The 23,071-nt window shown below is 42.5% G+C and overlaps 1 protein-coding gene across 1 annotated transcript in view; it reads left to right on the top strand.

Annotated features, from left to right (window-relative positions):
• Positions 1-23,071, top strand: part of PUDP (pseudouridine 5'-phosphatase) — a 516,315-nt gene that overhangs the window by 253,919 nt on the left and 239,325 nt on the right. The gene's annotated exons all lie outside the window — the stretch shown is intronic.

The raw sequence follows: 23,071 nt of genomic DNA, 5'->3' as shown, positions 1-23,071 counted from the left end.
TGATATTTTGCCACTAATAGAGTAATACTATTAGGCATAAACATTCAGCAAGAAAACAAATCTAGTTTTGTAGATCAGATATAGTAGACTGACTGCAGCTAGAACTGAAAGGGTGCATTAGATAAAGAGAATCCGTCAGCAGGCCCTGTAATCTAAGAGCCGCATGGTGTACGGCAAGGGAGCCTGATTCAAGCGATGTGTCACTTACTGGGCTGCTTTGGGCAGTTCTGTTGAAATCCCTATACAGCAGTGCTCTCAGAATGCTGAGCTGTATATAACCCCGCCCACACCACTGATTGGCAGCTTCCTGTATAGACTGTACATTGTCAACAAGCTGCCAATCAATGGTGGGAGCAGGGTTAGACCGATTAGCTGAACTGCCTGGCACACAACACATAGTCCTCTAGTGATTGTCTCCTGCTGATAAAACCTTTATTGTATTGATACTACAGCAAAAATGCTCTCTGCCTGTATGTTATGCTGACAGATTTCTTATTATATAGGGATTTTCTAACCTCCACAAATTGGTAATATTTTTTACAAAAATCAGATAATTTTTAAGTAAAAATCCTATTGCAAAGCCTTTTGTAAATGACAGGCTCAATTGGACTTAAGGGGACACATTGCCTAAATCAATAGGACTAGCAAACATTAGAAACTTTGTATTATATCTTATAGAAATGTTACTTTATCCAGTTATTAGCCACTTCTTAACCTCTTATCTGCCTGCCTGAACTCATTATTGGCTAAAATTTGATTTGCTCAAGATAAGCTGGTCTACCAATTGTCTGAGGGAACAGATTATTGCTGTTAAAAAAGGGGAGAAAGTAGGCTCAGAGTGAGAAGAGGCACAGAGACACACAAACAATTGCTGTGTGTTTCTGTCCCCATTACAGGATTCACAGCTACACAGTTCAGTACTGCTGTGTAATGTCCTCTAGAATGCTGCTTCAGAGTATACTAAAGGAATCCCTCATGTCACTGTGTACTGTGTATGAGAGACATGATAGCAGCTGGTCATCACTCACTAGCTCAGAGACGACTGAACGTTGCTGAAAGAGCCTGTAGAGGTGCTATTTTTTCCTATGCTTTAAACTGAATGCCAAGTAAAATTGGTCCAAAAATCTTTAATTATTTCCACACTATATCAAATTGTGGTCAAGTTTTTTTACTTAAAATATAAAACTCCACTTTCCCTTCGAAGATATTTACTAGGAGGAGCTTACTGCATACTACCTATATTGTGAACCTAGTGAGCCTGATTCCAGATTTAATGTACGCAATGCAGCAGTTGTGACACAGGTTTTAGTTGTAGCTTGTTAGCAGAGCTCAGAAAGCTAACCTCGCCCCCACCCCAGCTTTCTATGCACTTTACCTTTTGACAGTGAGCTGCTTATCAGAGAAAAGGTAGTGGCTGGACCAGTGCTCGCATGCACTGTGGTCGGGGCAATCATAATCTCCTAGTGATAAAACCTTCACTTTAAGTAAACAACACAGCACACAGCCTAATAAATGACACAAAGCTGAATTCAGTGTCTCAGATGCTATCCATGCTGTTCTCAGATTGCATAGCAAAACCTATTCACAGATTCCCCTTAAGAAAGGAAAATGCTTCACATATATGATCTATGGATTGAGTCATCTACTACTCTATTCCACACCTTTTTGTTGCCCTATACTTATGTAAGTACTGTCTAGTTAGAAGACAAGGAAACACTTTTTTGGCCTTAATTCAGCAAAGGAATCCCATGGACACATTTTGTGTATAAGCTTTCCTGGTTTACACAATAAACACAATGTAAAAACCTGATATGAGCAGTGTCTAAGTCATTGTCTTCATTGGTCTTCCGTCTGTAACAGAACTTCACTTTTATTGCTTTCATCTTTCTTGATAAATCACCGCATGTACAAATGTCTTGGTGTGGCATCCTTTATATGTTTGTAATGGTCTCTCATTCATTTGTCTTTGTGCCCTAAAGGCAAACATTATCTTGCTGGTTAGCTAGTAAAGATATTAACACAATAATACATTATGCTTTTGAACCAAAAGTGTTTGTTTTACATAATTTATGTTTTTATACCATGGTACATACTGTAATTTATTGCTGGACACCATTTTAGGGGACAAAATGAAGACTAAGCAAATTAAGGTACAATCTCGTGATGGTGGCTCAGTGGTTAGCACTGCAGCCTTGCAGCACTGGGGTCCTGGGTTCAAATCCCACCAAGGACAACATCAGCCAGGAGTTTGTATGTTCTCCCTGTGTTTACGTGGGTTTCCTCCGGGTACTCTGGTTTCCTCCCGCACTCCAAAGACAAACTGATAGGGAATTTAGATTGTGCGACCCATCAGGGACAATAATGAAATTGTCCGCAAGGTGCTACAGTATATAATGGTGCTACATAAAAAAGCATAATAAATAATGATAATGTTCACGTCATTTACTCTTATAGAAGGCTAACCTCTATTTTTTGTAACAGAGAGTGCCAAATCTCCTTCTAATCACTCAGCCATTGGGTGAGCTATATCAAGCTAAATGCACCAGAATTCTGATTCAGTTTGCACCAAATATTGTCTTTTATGACTTGTATCATATTTAATGTTTTCAGAAACTTTCTGCACCTGCCTGACAAGGGTGCAGAAAATGGAGTAAATGTAGAGTAGTGGGTCTATAAATTTATTAAACAACATGAACAATTATAATAATTTTCTTGAATTTTAACCCCTTCCCGACCTGTGACACAGCGTATGCGTCATGAAAGTCGGTGCCAATCCGACCTGTGACGCATATGCTGTGTCACAGAATGATCGCGTCCCTGCAGATCGGGTGAAAGGGTTAACTCCCATTTTACCCGATCTGCAGGGACAGGGGGAGTGGTACTTCAGCCCAGGGGGGGTGGCTTCACCCCCCCCGTGGCTACAATCGCTCTGATTGGCTGTTGAAAGTGAAACTGCCAATCAGAGCGATTTGTAATATTTCACCTATGAAAATGGTGAAATATTACAATCCAGCCATGGCCGATGCTGCAATAGCATCTGCCATGGCTGGAGACCCCGATCTGCCCCCACCCCACCCCACCGATCGCCTCCCCAGTCGTCGTTTTTGCCCCGATCTCCGTTCCGCTCCCCTCCTCCCTCCTGTCGGCTCCCCCGGTCCTCCTGTCCGCTCCCCAGGTCCTCCGATCCCCCCCGTGTTCCGGTCCCACCCCCCCATACTTACCTAGCTCCGATGTCCCTCCCGGTGTCCGGCCGTCTTCTTCATGGGCGCCGCCATCTTGGAAAATGGCGGGCGCATGCGCCATAGGGACAATAATAAAATTAAGAAAATATAATTATTTTTGTTTTTCCATTAGGGTTAGGGTTAGGGGTACGGTTAGGGGTAGGGTTAGGGGTAGGGTTAGGGGTAGGGTTGCACTTAGGGTTGCACTTAGGGTTGCACTTAGGGTTGCACTTAGGGCTAGGGTTGCACTTAGGGCTAGGGTTGCACTTAGGGCTAAGGTTGCACTTAGGGCTAGGGTTAGAATTAGGGTTAGGGTTGGAATTAGGGTTAGAATTAGGCTATGTGCACACGGTGCGGATTTGGCTGCGGATCCGCAGCGGATTGGTCGCTGCGGATTCGTATCAGTTTTCCATCACGTTTACAGTACCACGTAAACCTATGGAAAACCAAATCCGCTGTGCCCATGGTGCGGAAAATACAGCGCGGAAACGCTGCATTGTATTTTCCGCAGCATGTCAATTCTTTGTGCAATTCCGCAGCATTTTACACCTGCTCCATAATAGGAATCCGCAAGTGAAATCCACACAAAAAACACTGGAAATCCGCGGTAAATCCGCAGGTAAAGCGCAGTGCGTTTTACCTGCAGATTTTTCAAAAACTGCGGAAAAATCCACACAAATCCGCAACGTGAGCACATAGCCTTAGGGTTAGGGTTGGAATTAGGGGTAAGACTAGGGTTAGGGGTGTGTTGGGGTTAGGGTTGTGGTTAGAGTTGGGATTAGAGTTAGGGGTGTGTTGGGGTTAGTGTTGGAGTTAGAATTGAGGGGTTTCCACTTTTTAGGCACATCAGGGGGTCTCCAAACGCGACACGGCGCCACCATTGATTCCAGCCAATCTTGCATTGAAAAGTAAAATGGTGCTCTCTCCCTTCCGAGCCCCGACGTGTGCCCAAACAGTGGTTTACCCTCACATATGGGGTACCAGCGTACTCAGGAGAAACTGATCAACAACTTTTGGGGTCCAATTTCTCCTGTAACCCTTGGGAAAATAAAAAATTGCAGGCTAAAAAATTATTTTTGAGGAAAGAAAAATGATTTTTTATTTTCACGGCTCTGCGTTATAAACTTCTGTGAAGCACTTGGGGGTTCAAAGTGCTCACCACACATCTAGATAAGTTCCCTTGGGGGTTTAGTTTCCAAAATGGGGTCACTTGTGGGGGGTTTCTACTGTTTAGGAATATCAGGGGCTCTGCAAACGCAACGTGATGCCCGCAGAGCATTCCATCAAAGTCTGCATTTCAAAACGTCACTACTTCACTTCCGAGCTCCGGCATGTGCCCAAACAGTGGTTTATCCCCACATATGGGGTATCACCGTACTCAGGAGAAACTGGACAACAACTCTTGGGGTCAAATTTCCCCTGTTACCCTTGGGAAAATCAAAAAATCAGGGCTAAAAAAAATTTTTTGAGGAAAGAAAACGTATTTTTTATTTTCACGGCTCTGCGTTGTAAACTTCTGTGAAGCACTTGGGGGTTCAAAGTGCTCACCACACATGTAGATTAGTTCCTAGGGAGGTCTAGTTTCCAAAATGGGGTCACTTATGGGGAAGCTCCAATGTTTAGGCACACAGGGGCTCTCCAAACGCGACATGGTGTCCGCTAATGATTGGAGCTAATTTTCCATTCAAAAAGCCAAATGGCGTGCCTTCCCTTCCAAGCCCTGCCGTGCACCCAAACAGTGGTTTACCCCCACATATGGGGTATCATCGTACTCAGGACAAACTGGACAACAACATTTGGGGTCCTATTTCTCCTGCTACCCTTGGGAAAATAAAAAATTCTGGGCTAAAAATCATTTTTGAGGAAAGAAAAATTATTTTTTATTTTCACGGCTCTGCGTTATAAACTTATGTGAAGAACTTGTTGGTTTAAAGTGCTCACTATGCATCTAGATAAGTTCCTTGGGGGGTCTAGTTTCCAAAATGGGGTCACTTGTGGGGGAGCTCCAATGTTTAGGCACACAGGGGCTCTCCAAACGCGACATGGTGTCCGCTAATGATTGGAGCCAATTTTCCATTCAAAAAGTCAAATGGCGCGCCTTCCCTTCCGAGCCTTGCCATGCGCCCAAACAGTGGTTTAGCCCCACATATGAGGTATCGGCATACTCAGGAAAAATTGCCCAACAAATTTTAGGATCCATTTTATCCTGTCGCCCATGTGAAAATTAAAAAATTGAGGCTAAAATATTTTTTTTTTGAAAAAAAGTACGTTTTCATTGTTACGGATCAATTTGTGAAGCACCTGAGGGTTTAAAGTGCTCACTATGCATCTAGATAAGTTCCTTGGGGGGTCTCCTTTCCAAAATGTGGTCATTTGTGGGGAAGCTCCAATGTTTAGGCACACAGGGGCTCTCCAAACGCGACATGGTGTCCGCTAACGATGGAGATAATTTTTCATTCAAAAAGTCCAATGGCGCTCCTTCCCTTCCGAGTTCTGCCGTGCGCCCAAACAGTGGTTTACCCCCACATATGAGGTATCAGCGTACTCAGAACAAATTGACAACAACTTTCGTGGTCCAGTTTCTCCTTTTACCCTTGGGAAAATAAAAAAATTGTTGCTAAAAATCATTTTTGTGACTAAAAAGTAAAATGTTCATTTTTTCCTTCCATGTTGCTTCTGCTGCTGTGAAACACCTGAAGGGTTAATAAACTTCTTGAATGTGGTTTTGAGCACCTTGAGGGGTGCAGTTTTTAGAATGGTGTCACTTTTGGGTATTTTCAGCCATATAGAACCCTCAAATTGACTTCAAATGTGAGGTGGTCCCTAAAAAAAATGGTTTTGTAAATTTTGTTGTAAAAATGAGAAATCACTGGTCAAATTTTAACCCTTATAACTTCCTAGCAAAAAAAAATGTTGTTTCCAAAATTGTGCTGATGTAAAGTAGACATGTGGGAAATGTTATTTATTAACTATTTTGTGTCACATAACTCTCTGGTTTAACAGAATAAAAATTCAAAATGTGAAAATTGCAAAATTTTCAAAATTTTCGCCAAATTTCCATTTTTTTCACAAATAAACGCAGAAATTATCGACCTAAATTTACCACTAACATGAAGCCCAATATGTCAGGAAAAAATCTCAGAATCGGTACGATCCGTTGAAGCGTTCCTGAGTTATTACCTCATAAAGGGACACTGGTCAGAATTGCAAAAAACGGCAAGGTCATTAAGGCCAAAATATGCTGGGTCAGACTATAACAACAAACCTAAATATTGGGAAACAAGAGATCCACCAATAGAGTTAAAATATTTACATTTTATTGCAATTAATTCTAAAAATACAAAGTATAGAAAAGCACATGATGTAGAAAGCAGTAATACCATAGGGGACGCTGCGCAAAGAAGAAGGGCAGAAAGAGTCTATATATGAATATATATGAGGAGGATAATGGAAGGATTCTATTAAATGAAAGGACACATGCAAGTAGATGGCTCCCTTCCTCATAAACTAACCTCAATGCCCAAATTAACTCTCAATAGTGGTAAGGGGGCAGCACAAGGTAGAAGTGTAGTAACAAAATAAATATCCAATAATATACATACATATATATATATATATATATATATATATATATATATATATATATCTAAGAATAAAAAAGGAAAGCAGCACAAAAAAATAGAAAAAAAGTGGGCTTTAATGCCTGAACGGCGTGGCAACGTTTCGGATATGGTATCCTTTTTCAATATATATATATATATATATATATATATATATATATATATATATATATATATATATATATATACATACACTGTATATATATATAGGTGAATGTGGCAATGACCGCTAAATAATCCTATTTGTCAAAGCCAGACATAACAATGCATGAAAGATATCTACCTGAATGTTGCTGCGGCTAGACCTGTGCCCAGGCATCCCCTCACCCCGACGCGCGTCTCGCCACCAGCTTCTTCCGTTTCCCCATATTTCTATTTTTGGGTTTCTTGTTATACTTTGCTTGAAGTGTCTCCCCCTATTTAGGACCTATTTGAATCAGCAGAATTTTTAGACTAGTCAAGGTCTATGTTTATACTGTCCAATAATTTGAGAACATTGATAAATGTGCCCATCAAGTCTGTCTGTCTGTCGTCATCATCTGAGGTTATTTCAGAGATTTCTGCATACTGTAGTATTTAATCAGAAATGAATGAAGTAACCTCCTAAGCATGCAGTATTAGTGGATGCATGTAGCGACCATTTTATTTTTGTAACTTTATAAATGAGTTAAAGTGAGAAGAGGTTTTGTGACCTTGTATCAGAACCTCCTATTAAGGAGAACATGAGATATTTGTATGTTCTCCCTATGTTTGTGTGGGTTTCCTCCTACTCTCCAAAGACATACTGATAGGGGGTATAGATTATGAGCCCCAATGGACAAAACCCCATCTACCTCATACCAAGCTCCTCTGCACTACAATCGTGCTTGACAATGACAATTGTAGATCGAAGCACTGTAAATCTCTTGCTCAATGAAAATAAAATATACATCTATTCCATCAAGATCTTACATAGTAATACATAGTTATTAAAGTTGAAGGAAGACTTTAAGTCCATCTAGTTCAACCCATAGCCTAACCTAACATGCCCTAACATGTTGATCCAGAGGAAGGCAAAAAAAACTCATGTGGCAAAGAGTAAGCTCCACATTGGTGAAAAAAATTCCTTCCCGACTCCACATACGGCAATCAGACTAGTTCCCTGGATCAACGCCCTATCAAGGAATCTGGTATATATACCCTGTAACATTATACTTTTTCAGAAAGGTATCCAGTCCCCTCTTAAATTTAAGTAATGAATCACTCATTACAACATCATACGGCAGAGAGTTCCATAGTCTCACTGCTCTTACAGAAAAAAACCCACGTCTGTTATTATGCTTAAACCTTCTTTCCTCCAGACGTAGAGGATGCCCCCATGTCCCTGTCACAGGTCTATGATTAAAAAGATCATCAGAAAGGTCTTTGTACTGTCCCCTCATATATTTATACACTAAAATAAGATCACCACTTAGTCTTCGTTTTTCCAAACTAAATAGCCCCAAGTGTAATAACCTATCTTGGTATTGCAGACCCCCCAGTGTTCTAATAACCTTGGTCGCTCTTCTCTGCACCCGCTCTAGTTCAGCTATGTCTTTCTTATACACCGGAGACCAGAACTGTGCACAGTATTCTAAGTGTGGTCGAACTAGTGACTTGTATAGAGGTAAAATTATGTTCTCCTCATGAGCATCTATGCCTCTTGTAATGTATCCCATTATTTTATTTGCCTTTGTAGCAGCTGCCTGACACTGGCCACTGAATATGAGTTTGTCATCCACCCATACTCCCAGGTCTTTTTCATTGACGGTGTTGCCCAGAGTTTTAGAATTAAGCACATAGTTATACATCTTATTACTTCTACCCAAGTGCATGACCTTACATTTATCCCCAGTAAAGCTCATTTGCCATTTATCAGCCCAAGCTTCTAGTTTGCATAAATCATCCTGTAATATAAAATTGTCCTCCTCTGTTTTGATTACCCTGCAGAGTTTAGTATCATCTGCAAATATTGAAATTCTGCTCTGAATGCCCCCTACAAGGTCATTAATAAATATGTTAAAAAGAAGAGGGCCCAATACTGATCTCTGTGGTACCCCACTGCTAACCGCGACCCAGTCCGAGTGTGCTCCATTAATAACCAACCTTTGTTTCCTATCCCTGAGCCAGCTCTTAACCCACTTACACATATTTTCCCCCATCCCCATTATTCTCATTTTATGTATCAGCCTTTAGTGTGGCACCGTATCAAAAGCTTTGGAAAAGTCCATATACACTATGTCCACTGGGTTCCCTTGGTCCAGTCCGGAACTTACCTCTTCATAGAAGCTGATCAAATTAGTCTGATGTTGTGAAATTGGATTTTGGGCTCCCCCGGTGGCCACTGGTGGAATTGAACTGGTGTGCATCATCCTCTCTGTTCACCTGTTTCCATCAGGATGTGGGAGTCGCTATTTAGCCTTGCTCCTCTGTCACTTCCATGCCGGTCAACATTGTAATCAGAAGCCTTTCTGTGCATGTTCCTGCTGCTAGACAACTCCCAGCTAAGTTGGACTTTAGTCCTTGTTTGTTTTTGCATTTTGTTCCAGTTCACAGCTGTAGTTTTGTTTCTGTGTCTGGAAAGCTCTTGTGATCTGAAATTGCCACTCTGATGTTATGAGTTAATACTAGAGTCTTAAAGTAATTTCAGGATGGTGTTTTGATAGGGTTTTCAGCTGACCATGAAAGTGCCCTTTCTGTCTTCCTGCTATCTAGTAAGCGGACCTCAATTTTGCTAAACCTATTTTCATACTACGTTTGTCATTTCATCTAAAATCACCGCCAATATTTGTGGGGGCCTCTGTCTGCCTTTCGGGGAAATTTCTCTAGAGGTGAGCCAGGACTATATTTTCCTCTGCCAGGATTAGTTAGTTCCCCGGCCGGCGCTGGGCGTCTAGGGATAAAACGCAGGCTACGCTACCCGGCTACTGTTAGTTGTGCGGCAGGTTTAGTTCATGGTCAGTTTAGTTTCCATCCTTCCAAGAGCTAGTTCTTATGTTTGCTGGGCTATGTTCTCTTGCCATTGAGAACCATAACAGTTTGACCGGCCCAAAGGGTTAAATTAATTGACAGAGAAAGGAGAGAAAAGAGAAGTCTGCTGAAGATTTTTTATTTATTTTTTTTGCTTCAGTTCTGAGTGTGCTTGTAATTGAATCTCTTGCAAGTCTGCCTATATTGCAGCCTTTCTCTCTCTCTCTCCTTCTAATCCTGGAATGGCTCTGTGTTCACCTGTTTAAAATGGATATTCAGAGTTTAGCTGCAGGTTTGAATAATCTCACCACGAAAGTTCAAAATTTACAAGATTTTGTTGTTCATGTTCCTATATCTGAACCTAGAATTCCTTTGCCTGAATTTTTCTCGGGGAATAGATCTTGCTTTCAAAATTTCAAAAATAATTGCAAGTTGTTTTTGTCCCTGAAATCTCGCTCTGCTGGAGATCCTGCTCAGCAGGTCAGGATTGTGATTTCCTTGCTCCGGGGCGACCCTCAGGATTGGGCTTTTGCATTGGCTCCAGGGGATCCTGCGTTGCTCAATGTGGATGCATTTTTTCTGGCCTTGGGGTTGCTTTATGAGGAACCTCAGTTAGAACTTCAGGCGGAAAAGGCCTTGATGTCCCTATCTCAGGGGCAAGACGAAGCTGAAATATACTGCCAGAAATTCCGTAAATGGGCTGTGCTTACTCAGTGGAATGAGTGCGCCCTGGCGGCGAATTTCAGAGAGGGTCTCTCTGATGCCATTAAGGATGTTATGGTGGGGTTCCCTGTGCCTGTGGGTCTGAATGAGTCCATGACAATGGCTATCCAGATCGATAGGCGTCTGCGGGAGCGCAAACCTGTGCACCATTTGGCGGTGTCTACTGAGAAGACGCCAGAGAATATGCAATGTGATAGAATTCTGTCCAGAAGTGAACGGCAGAATTTTAGACGAAAAAATGGGTTGTGCTTCTATTGCGGTGATTCAACTCATGTTATATCAGCATGCTCTAAGCGTACTAAGAAGCTTGATAAGTCTGTTTCAATTGGCACTTTACAGTCTAAGTTTTTTCTATCTGTGACCCTGATTTGTTCTTTATCATCTATTACCGCGGATGCCTATGTCGACTCTGGCGCCGCTTTGAGTCTTATGGATTGGTCCTTTGCCAAACGCTGTGGGTATGATTTGGAGCCTCTTGAAACTCCTATACCCCTGAAGGGGATTGACTCCACCCCATTGGCTAGCAATAAACCACAATACTGGACACAAGTAACTATGCGGATTAATCCGGATCACCAGGAGATTATTCGCTTTCTTGTGCTGTATAACCTACATGATGTGTTGGTGCTTGGATTGCCATGGCTGCAATCTCATAACCCAGTCCTTGACTGGAAAGCTATGTCTGTGTTAAGCTGGGGATGTAAGGGGACGCATGGGGACGTACCTGTGGTTTCCATTTCATCATCTATTCCCTCTGAGATTCCTGAATTCTTGACTGAATATCGTGACGTTTTTGAAGAACCTAAGCTTGGTTCATTACCTCCGCACCGGGAGTGTGATTGTGCCATAGATTTGATTCCGGGTAGTAAATATCCTAAGGGTCGTTTATTTAATCTGTCTGTGCCTGAACATGCTGCTATGCGAGAATATATAAAGGAGTCCTTGGAAAAGGGACATATTCGTCCTTCGTCATCTCCCTTAGGAGCCGGTTTTTTCTTTGTGGCTAAGAAAGATGGCTCTTTGAGGCCGTGCATTGATTATCGGCTTTTGAATAAAATCACGGTTAAATATCAATATCCGTTGCCACTGCTGACTGATTTGTTTGCTCGCATAAAGGGGGCCAAGTGGTTCTCTAAGATAGATCTCCGTGGGGCGTATAATTTGGTGCGAATTAAGCAGGGGGATGAGTGGAAAACCGCATTTAATACGCCCGAGGGCCACTTTGAGTATTTGGTGATGCCTTTTGGTCTTTCAAATGCCCCTTCAGTCTTTCAGTCCTTAATGCATGACATTTTCCGTGATTATTTGGATAAATTTATGATTGTGTATCTGGATGATATTTTGATTTTTTCGGATGACTGGGACTCTCATGTCCAGCAGGTCAGGAGGGTTTTTCAGGTTTTGCGGTCTAATTCCTTGTGTGTGAAGGGTTCTAAGTGCGTTTTTGGGGTTCAAAAGATTTCCTTTTTGGGATATATTTTTTCCCCCTCTTCCATCGAGATGGATCCTGTCAAGGTTCAGGCTATTTGTGATTGGACGCAACCCTCTTCTCTTAAGAGTCTTCAGAAATTTTTGGGCTTTGCTAACTTTTATCGTCGATTTATTGCTGGTTTTTCTGATGTTGTTAAACCATTGACTGATTTGACTAAGAAGGGTGCTGATGTTGCTGATTGGTCCCCTGCTGCTGTGGAGGCCTTTCGGGAGCTTAAGCGCCGCTTTTCTTCCGCCCCTGTGTTGCGTCAGCCTGATGTTGCTCTTCCTTTTCAGGTTGAGGTCGACGCTTCTGAAATCGGAGCTGGGGCGGTTTTGTCGCAGAGAAGTTCCGATTGCTCCGTGATGAGACCTTGTGCTTTTTTCTCGCGTAAATTTTCGCCCGCCGAGCGGAATTATGATGTTGGGAATCGGGAGCTTTTGGCCATGAAGTGGGCTTTTGAGGAGTGGCGTCATTGGCTTGAGGGGGCTAGACATCAGGTGGTGGTATTGACTGACCACAAAAATCTAATTTATCTTGAGTCCGCCAGACGCCTGAATCCTAGACAGGCGCGCTGGTCGTTGTTTTTCTCTCGGTTTAATTTTGTGGTGTCCTACCTGCCGGGTTCTAAGAATGTTAAGGCGGATGCCCTTTCTAGGAGTTTTGAGCCTGACTCCCCTGGTAATTCCGAACCTACAGGTATCCTTAAGGATGGAGTGATATTGTCTGCCGTTTCTCCAGACCTGCGGCGGGCCTTGCAGGAGTTTCAGGCGGATAGACCTGATCGTTGCCCACCTGGTAGACTGTTTGTTCCTGATGATTGGACCAGTAAAGTCATTTCTGAGGTTCATTCTTCTGCGTTGGCAGGTCATCCTGGAATCTTTGGTACCAGGGATTTGGTGGCAAGGTCCTTCTGGTGGCCTTCCCTGTCTCGAGATGTGCGAGGCTTCGTGCAGTCTTGTGACGTTTGTGCTCGGGCCAAGCCTTGTTGTTCTCGGGCTAGTGGATTGTTGTTGCCCTTGCCTATCCCGAAGAGGCCCTGGACGCACATCTCGATGGATTTTATTTCGGATCTTCCTGTTTCTCAGAAGATGTCTGTCATCTGGGTGGTGTGTGATCGTTTCTCTAAGATGGTCCATTTGGTTCCCCTGCCTAAGTTGCCTTCTTCTTCTGAGTTGGTTCCTCTGTTTTTTCAAAATGTGGTCCGTTTGCATGGTATTCCGGAGAATATCGTTTCTGACAGAGGTACCCAATTCATGTCTAGATTTTGGCGAGCATTCTGTGCTAGGATGGGCATAGATTTGTCTTTCTCGTCTGCTTTCCATCCTCAGACTAATGGCCAGACCGAGCGGACGAATCAGACCTTGGAGACATATTTGAGGTGTTTTGTGTCTGCAGATCAGGATGATTGGGTTGCTTTTTTGCCTTTAGCGGAGTTTGCCCTCAATAATCGGGCCAGCTCTGCCACCTTGGTGTCTCCCTTTTTCTGTAATTCGGGGTTTCATCCTCGATTTTCTTCTGGTCAGGTGGAATCTTCGGATTGTCCTGGAGTGGATGCTGTGGTGGAGAGGTTGCATCAGATTTGGGGGCAGGTAGTGGACAATTTGAAGTTGTCCCAGGAGAAGACTCAGCTTTTTGCCAACCGCCGGCGTCGGGTTGGTCCTCGGCTTTGTGTTGGGGACTTGGTGTGGTTGTCTTCTCGTTTTGTCCCTATGAGGGTTTCTTCTCCCAAGTTTAAGCCTCGGTTCATCGGCCCGTACAAGATATTGGAGATTCTTAACCCTGTGTCCTTCCGTTTGGACCTCCCTGCATCTTTTTCTATTCATAATGTTTTTCATCGGTCATTATTGCGCAGGTATGAGGTACCGGTTGTGCCTTCCGTTGAGCCTCCTGCTCCGGTGTTGGTTGAGGGCGAGTTGGAGTACGTTGTGGAAAAAATCTTGGACTCCCGTGTTTCCAGACGGAGACTCCAGTATCTGGTCAAATGGAAGGGATACGGTCAGGAGGATAATTCTTGGGTGACTGCCTCTGATGTTCATGCCTCCGATTTGGTCCGTGCCTTTCATAGGGCTCATCCTGATCGCCCTGGTGGTTCTGGTGAGGGTTCGGTGCCCCCTCCTTGAGGGGGGGGGTACTGTTGTGAAATTGGATTTTGGGCTCCCCCGGTGGCCACTGGTGGAATTGAACTGGTGTGCATCATCCTCTCTGTTCACCTGTTTCCATCAGGATGTGGGAGTCGCTATTTAGCCTTGCTCCTCTGTCACTTCCATGCCGGTCAACATTGTAATCAGAAGCCTTTCTGTGCATGTTCCTGCTGCTAGACAACTCCCAGCTAAGTTGGACTTTAGTCCTTGTTTGTTTTTGCATTTTGTTCCAGTTCACAGCTGTAGTTTTGTTTCTGTGTCTGGAAAGCTCTTGTGATCTGAAATTGCCACTCTGATGTTATGAGTTAGTACTAGAGTCTTAAAGTAATTTCAGGATGGTGTTTTGATAGGGTTTTCAGCTGACCATGAAAGTGCCCTTTCTGTCTTCCTGCTATCTAGTAAGCGGACCACAATTTTGCTAAACCTATTTTCATACTACGTTTGTCATTTCATCTAAAATCACCGCCAATATTTGTGGGGGCCTCTGTCTGCCTTTCGGGGAAATTTATCTAGAGGTGAGCCAGGACTATATTTTCCTCTGCCAGGATTAGTTAGTTCCCCGGCCGGCGCTGGGCGTCTAGGGATAAAACGCAGGCTACGCTACCCGGCTACTGTTAGTTGTGCGGCAGGTTTAGTTCATGGTCAGTTTAGTTTCCATCCTTCCAAGAGCTAGTTCTTATGTTTGCTGGGCTATGTTCTCTTGCCATTGAGAACCATAACAGTCTGACATCAATGGTCCCTAGTAAACCCGTGCTGATACTGGGTCATGAGGTTATTCCTCTTCAGATACTGCAGCATAGCATCCCTTAGAATGCCCTCCAGGATTTTACCCACAGTAGAGGTTAAGCTTACTGGCCTATAATTACCGAGTTCAGTTTTTGTCCCCTTTTTGAATATTGGCACCACATTTACTATACGCCAGTCCTGTGGTACAGACCCTGTTATTATGGAGTCTTTAGAGATTAAACATAATGGTCTATCAATGACTGTTCTTAATTCCTGCAGTACTCGGGGGTGTATCCCATTCGGGCCCGGAGATTTGCCAATTTTAGTGATTTTTAGACGCCGCTGTACTTCCTGCTGGGTTAACCAGGTGACATTTAATGGGGAATTTTTATCCCTAGTCATTTTGTCTGCCATGGGATTTTCTTGTGTAAATAGTGATGGAAAAAAGTCATTTAGCATGTTGGCTTTTTCCTCATCCTCTTCCACCATTTCCCCCAGACTATTTTTAAGGGGGCCAACACTATCATTTTTTTAGTTTCTTACTATTTATATAGTTAAAGAATATTTTGGGATTATTTTACTCTCTCTGGAAATGAGTCTTTCTGTCTCAATCTTTTTACAGAATTTATATAATTTTCTGTATTTATTTAAAGCCTCATCACTACCTACTTCCTTTAATTCTCTATATGCTTTCTTTTTGTCACTTATAGCGCCCCTTACAGCTCTATTTAGCCATATTGGTTTCCTCCTATTTCTAGTATGTTTATTCCCATACGGTATATACTGTGCACAGGTCCTATCCAGGATGCTAATAAACGTCTCCCATTTTCTTTGTGTATTTTTATGTCTCAGGATATCGTCCCAGTTAATTGCACCAAGATCCTCTCTCATCCATTGGAAATTTGCCCTCCTGAAGTTTAGTGTCCGTGTAACCCCTCTACTACACATCTTATTAAAGGATACATGGAAACTTATTATTTTGTGATCATATTCTCCAAGTGATCTTCATTTTCCATCATCATTTTGATGCTGGGTTTTTCATCTGCCTGAAATCAGAACTGCAGTCCTTTCCTCGAGCATATACACTTCAGAAGCATTAGTGCCTTTCTTTCCTCCAGAATGTCTGTAAAGAACTGTGAAAATCAATGACCGTGTATAAACAAGTAAAATAAATAAATGATGGAATTAGCCAGCACAAAATTTTGAACCTCAATAACTAAAGAGTGTATTGAAAGACTAATGACATGTCTAATTTACCAATACTTGAGTTTGTGGAACGTCATACTCAAAACAAACTATTTGGATTCGACATTTACATCAAACACTATTCTTACGTAACCACTCAGAATCAACGTCCTTTGTCATAAACCCATATCAAGTACGATATTTTTAGAAATAAAATAAACCAAGTTTACTGTGTGCACTCAGTGCAGAAATCAATTTAAGCTACTTTATTGTCGCGTCTACAGGACCATCATTCTGTAGAAAGAAATATAGGCCAGAATATGTCAATGTCAAGATAGAACTTTTTAGAAATATTTCTAACTTGTGCAACTATTCCACAAATCAAACTTTCCCTCTGTGGATATTAAAGGGTCTCCTCTGTACAAGAAATGATAAAATATCTATGTCAAAAGTAGAAATCTGATAAAATGCATAACAAAATACACAGACTATTGTAATCTCAGTCGAAAGATTTTTCCAAAGTGACATTTTGTTTCATGCCCTCCTCAGAGATGAGAAAAAGAAATTTTAACACTAAGCAAGGGGAAAAAAAGTGCATACTGAAAGCCAAATTTAGTTACCAACTTTTCACCATTGTAATGTTATATACCGACATCTCAGATGATTATTAAATATGTGGGGAAAAAAGCTTTCTATCACACAATCAAAAATGTTCTTCTGCTAAAATGTACTATGTACTTTTAACATCACATCTTCATGAGCTGATGAGTTAAAAAAATAAAATGGCATTGTAAAGCAGGGCTGCCATAGTTTTACACATTTCTACGATTAACTGATTATTGTCCTTAACCCCTTACTGCCATCGGACGTACTATTACGCCGATGGCAGTATCCCCCGCTTTTAGGTGGGCTCCGGCGGTGAGTGGTGGCACAAAGTGAAAACATTAAGTAAAATGTATATACAGTAGTGCGGGTTCACCTGACAAACACCACTGGAGGTCTGATCACCTCCACTCGCAGACTCTGAGACAACTGTTCTCCTTTTTATCTGCGGTACCATGCCCCGAGTACGTGAGCAGCCAGTCCCACCCATCTTTCTGACTGTTCACAAACCTGACCCTGACTCGGCCTATTACACTCTCAGCACTATATGTGCTGGAACCTGCTTTTTGGGGCTTACGTCACCTATGCTAACAACCTCATTTATTTATATCTCCCCTATGTCTATGGTGCTATTTAAATGTGCATGTTTTTTGTTTTTTTGAAGATAAAAAAAAATCATGGCGGCATGTCCTTTTTTGATAAGTCAGTGCTCTAAATTACCATTACATGTCTGAGGAGTCATGCAAATCACTGAAATGAATATTTTCCTGGATTGGTTTTTGGAGCCATCACCCTTTTGCAGAGCCTTATGGCTACCAGTAACATGGAAAAACACAACTTTTTTAAATGTCAGATCTGAGTGGGGGTTTGTTTTTGTGAAATGAGTTGAAGTTTTTATTGGTATGGTTTTGGAGTATGTAGCATTTTCTGACCGCTTTTTATTTTGGTGTTGTGGGGAAGAATAAATTTGGGATTTGATTTTATTTTTATGATTTTCACATAGTAGTACAGATGCTAAGACAACTTTATTTTTTGGATCAGTATGATTACTGCAATACCAGATACAAGTAGACTTTTCATATTTTCCTATTTTTGCATACTATAAATCCTTTTTTTTAAAAAAAAAAAAAAAAACTGTTTTACCTTTGCATTTCCTTATTTAGAGAGCAATAACGTTTTTTTCCTTCCTCTGAGGGTATGTGCACACGATCGGTAAACGCTGCAGGTTGGATGCTGTGTGCTTGTGCAGCGTCCAACCTGCAGCGTCCAACCCACAGCGGCAGCGTCCAACCCGCAGCGTCCAGATGTTACAGAACAGTGGATGGGATTTCAAGAGGCGCCCGCGGTTTACCCACGCAGACGGACATGCGACATGTCTCTCCAGACCGTATGTCTATGTAAGGGGGTGTGCAGGCGGCTGGTTTGAGCCCTGCATTCCTGTGCATGCCTACCTAATGAAACTGTGTATGTTTTGTGTTTGCTGTGTGCCCTGTAGTTTATGATAGTTGATACTGTGTAATATGATAATGACACTGTTCTGATATCTGTGTGTTAGGGACAGGAATAGAGACACTCAGTGGCAGTGGTAGGTCAGCATTGGTAAGGGTTATGGCAGTGTAGTTGCGGGTTAGTGTTAAGGGGTGCACTGTAGAGTAGGAGACTCGAGTGTGTTGAGAACTGGTTTCAGTCAGAGTAGTGACAGTTGAGAAAGGGAGCGGGGCCAGTGTAGTGGCAGGGAGAGTGCCTTTCTGAGGTAATTTTCAGTTTGTGAGAGGAATTGTTCTAGAAGGAGTTGTGACTAGGGTTGAGCGAAACGGGTCGGCAATTTTCAGAAGTCGCCGACTTTTGGCAAAGTCGGGTTTCATGAAACCCGACCCGACCCCTGTGTGGGGTCGGCCATGAAGTCGGCGATCTTCTGAATCTGGAATCGGAATTCCGATACCGATTCCCGATATGTTTAAGATATCGGGAATTGGTATCGGAATTCAGATTTAAGTGTAAAATAAAGAATTAAAATAAAAAATATCGCTATACTTACCATCTGACGGGCCCTGGTACTAACCGGGAACCTTCCTTCCTTAGAATCAGCCTTCCAGGACCTCGCGGTGACGTCGCGGTGACGTCGCGGCTTGTGATTGGTGCGCGGCCGCCCATGTGACCGTGACGTCACCGGAGGTCCTGGAAGGGCTGATTCTTAGGAAGGAAGGCTGCCGGAACGACGCAGGGCGTGTCCGAGAGTGAGTATATACCTAATAGGTATATACTCACCCTCGGCTTCGACCCGATCCTATAAAAGTGAAGGTCGCTCAACCCTAGTTGTGACAGAAAGCTGAACAGAGCAACAGTGTAGAGTTGAGAGAGCGCGGCAGCCTGGAAGAATCAGTGGTTAGTCAGTGGGTTACCTCTCGTGACATCCGGGACTTACGGTCCGAACAGGAATTGCGGATGCAACCTGAATTTTCACCCAAGATGGGGAAAGTGAATGGGGAGCACTCAGTATCAGCTAGGTGGATGGCTTAGGAAGCTGCGGGCCTGGGAGCCACGGTGCAGGAAGAAAAGCTGAGGGAGCAGACCAGGGAAAACGCAAGAGATGGATTACTCATGTATTGGGAAAATGGATGGACGGTAACTGTTAGTAAGATGCACGAGTTAAGTAAAGTTTTATTGAAAATGAACTAGGTCTTTGAGAACATTTGTGTGTGTCTGCAATGGATAGGAGCCCTGCATGCTGTGAAGGATTCTGACCCGCAGGTGGGTGAAATACGTGACACACACAGCACACCAGAGAAAGGACATTTTATTAATGCAGCGGGGTGCCGAGGTGTGATGAGGAAGCAGCAGCAGTTCCTTGGTACGGCTACCACGCTGGCCCCCGTAACATCTATTTATCTTGTGGAGACGTGAGCCTCCACAAGATGAATTTCACTTATACAATGTATTGTACAATTGGGCAGCACAGCAGCCTTGCAGCGCTGGAGTCCTGGGTTCAAACCCCACCAAGGACAACATCTGCAAAGAGTTTGTATGTTCTCTCCGTGTTTGCGTGGGTTTCCTCCGGGTACTCCGGTTTCCTCCCACATTCCAAAGACATACTGATAGGGAATTTAGATTGTGAGCCCCATCGAGGACAGCGATGATAATGTGTGTAAATTGTAAAGCGCTGCGGAATATGTTAGCACTATATAAAAAAAATAAAGAAAGAAGAATCCACACGATTCAATGAACACGGGCCGATTCACCTGCGTTCAATATCTGGCGTCCAAAGCGCTGCCAATTCCTGATCGTGTGCACATACCCTGAAAGAACTTTACGAAGGTTTGTTTTTGAGTGATCTTCAGTGATGCATTTTTTTTTTACATGTGTGTACTATTTTTTAGTACTTTCTTTTTTGGCTACATAATAAAAGAACATACATTTAATATTACTAGTACCACTATGGGACTTGCACTTTTAATGACCTGATTGCAGGCCTGAAACAAAGCTATTCTAATGTTTTGCAGCCCAATAGTCATGTCAGGTTTACCTTGACACACACGGACTGCTAGACTAGGCCTAACAGGTTACGGTGAGTAAAAGATTCAGAGGCCATAGGTTGGCCTCCATTTGCCGTAGCAACCACCAGCACCCCTGGAACCGGGTTGAGGAGATGCTGATGCAGTGAAAAAGGAAGCCCTCTCATTCTGTTAACTGTCAATATGGTGTTGTCACTATTTAAATCCGCATGTAGAGGGTTAATTAGCTATAATAAAACAATACATGCTAGCACTGATCTTGGCCATTGGAGCAAAGTATCAGTGGACACCCTTTTTAATTCTAGCATATCCGGGAAATAAAAAGGAGGAGATGGTGAGGATTAAGACCTCATAGTGAATACTCTGAAAAGTCATATTTGCAGTCATTAAGGGGTTAAAATGATGTCAATGGCCATTTCCAAGTTTGGGCAGCAGACTACAGTCTATCTGAATTTCCGATCGTCATATGATGTGCATGGTTGATTTGCCACTTTGTACAAGCACATTACACGATTTGATAAATACGTTTTTCATCTGCTACCATAATCATTCTTGCTTGATCCTGTACTTATGTGTATAGATAGCTTCAAGGGAACCTGTCACTAGCAAAACCGCTAGCAACCTGTAATTATGGGGTTAATTTGAAGGCTAACAGCATTATTAATCTGCACAGTGCCTGCACGTGGATGAATGCTGCGGGGAGAAAATTAACTGTATTCTTCCTGGCAGCATTCGGATTCAGGTACGTGGGTGGATCTGGCACGGGTTTTGTCCCCACTTTGAGTATTCAGAGCGGCAGGTGTAAACCTGTTTCATACTTGCGTACGGGAGGGCTGCGGATGGCAGCACACTTCTTCCCTTCTTCCTCCATGAAACCATGCCTACGCTCCGCCTACTTCTTGCATCCTGCGGTGCCCTGTGTACCTTTCTTTAACATTGGGTATGCAGGGACATACGCTGTATGCGGATGCCTCTGCATGCACCGTTTGGATGCTGCGCCGACCGCAACAAATTGCAACATGTTGCGTTCGGCGCAATTTGGCGCAGCATCCAAACGGCGCATGCGGAGGCATCCGCATACAGCGTACATCCTTGCATACCCAATGTTAAAGATAGGTACGCAGGGCAGAGCTGACAGCCTAAACTGCACTCTCCTATAACACAAGCAGAGGTAGCTTTCCCTCTGCAGCAGTGGAGGAGCGCACAAACACTGCAGCTGACTTTATTCAGCACACATACCCTACTTGCCCAGGAAACTATGTACCCTTGGCAACAAGCTGTAAACTATAGGATTACAACTCCCTCCGTTCTCGAGAAGCAAAATATTTTTTAATAAGAGGTAAACCGCAAAGTGGAATGTTTTGACAAGCACTTTGCAATTTTACCAGTTTAACACAGTGAGACAACCCCTTTAATAATTTAGAACTCACCACACTTTTTTGTGGTTCATTGTTTATAACATGGAACAGAAACAGAATGCTACATTACATACATTTCCTCTTGGGGAAGAGTTTGACCAGTTCAATTCAGAAACGGCATTAAAAGAACAGATTTTTTGGCTGAATGTGATGATACAAGCTTCAGCTTCATGAGCTCTTCTGCACTAAGAGACTTGTGCTAAGTAGTCTGGAAAAGGCTAAATGGGGTCAAGCTATATCCCACACACCGCATCACCAGAACACCCAGACAGAGGTTTGTAAAGTGTAGGCTTCTCATCTGACATTTAATCAATCCACAATTTAATGAGGTAACATATAACAGTTCTATTTAACAAGGGATATAAACATTGAAAGCAGACAGCTTTCTATAGTTGTGTCTGGAAATTCTTTATCTGTTTATAAATACCTTCTTAGTGGACATGTTTTAATGACCACAGCATTGAATGCATTCTGTTACTCTACAACATAACATTCAGTCTTCATTTATTTTTAACACTTGGTAATTGTTAAAGAATTTCCAGCATCAGAAACTTAAAAGTTACATGAATATGATTGACTTTAAAAAAAAAAAAAGCCAAGATGGCTGAACTGGTCTTAGACCACACTTATGGGGTGTTATCATTAAGCTTTATACAGTGTGTATGTATATCATTCAGCACGGTGGCACAATGGTTAGCACAGCAGCCCTGCAGCGCTGGAGTCCTGGGTTATAATCCCACCCAGGACAACATCTGCAAAGAGTTTGTATGTTCTCTCTGTGTTTGCGTGGGTTTCCTCCGGGTTCTCCGGTTTCCTCCCACATTCCAAAATACATACTAATAGGGAATTTAGATCGTGTGCCCCATCAGGGACAGTGATGATAATGTGTGCAAACTGTAGAGCGCTGCGGAATATGTTAGCGCTATATAAAAGTAAAGATTATTATTATTGTATGTATGTGTATATATATATATATATATATATATATATATATATATATAATACACAGTACAGAGCAAACGTTGGGACACACCCTCTCATTTCAAGATTTTTCTGTATTTTCATCACTGAAAATTGTACATTCACACTGAAGGTATCAAAACTATGAATTAACACGTGGAGTTATATACCTAATTTCAGTTGTTTCACACTTTTTTGTTATGTCTTATATTCTAGGTTCTTCAAAGTAGCCACCTTTTGCTTTGATGACTGCTTTGCAGACTCTTTGCATTCTCTTGATGAGCTTCAAGAGGTCAATGGTTTCCACTTCACAGGTGTGCCCTGTCAGGTTTAATAAGTGGGATTTTTTGCCTTATAAATGGGGTTGGGACCATCAGTTGTGTTGTGCAGAAGTCTGGTGGATACACAGCTGATAGTCCTACTGAATAGACTGTTAGAATTTGTATTATGGCAAGAAAAAAACAGCTAAGTAAAGCAAAACGAGAGGAAATCATTACTTT

Source organism: Ranitomeya variabilis, chromosome 3 (assembly GCF_051348905.1).
Source record: "Ranitomeya variabilis isolate aRanVar5 chromosome 3, aRanVar5.hap1, whole genome shotgun sequence".
In the NCBI taxonomy this organism is placed as follows: domain Eukaryota; kingdom Metazoa; phylum Chordata; class Amphibia; order Anura; family Dendrobatidae; genus Ranitomeya; species Ranitomeya variabilis.
The sequence above is the reverse complement of the archived record's forward strand: the minus strand, read 5'-3'. Positions and strand labels throughout refer to the sequence as shown.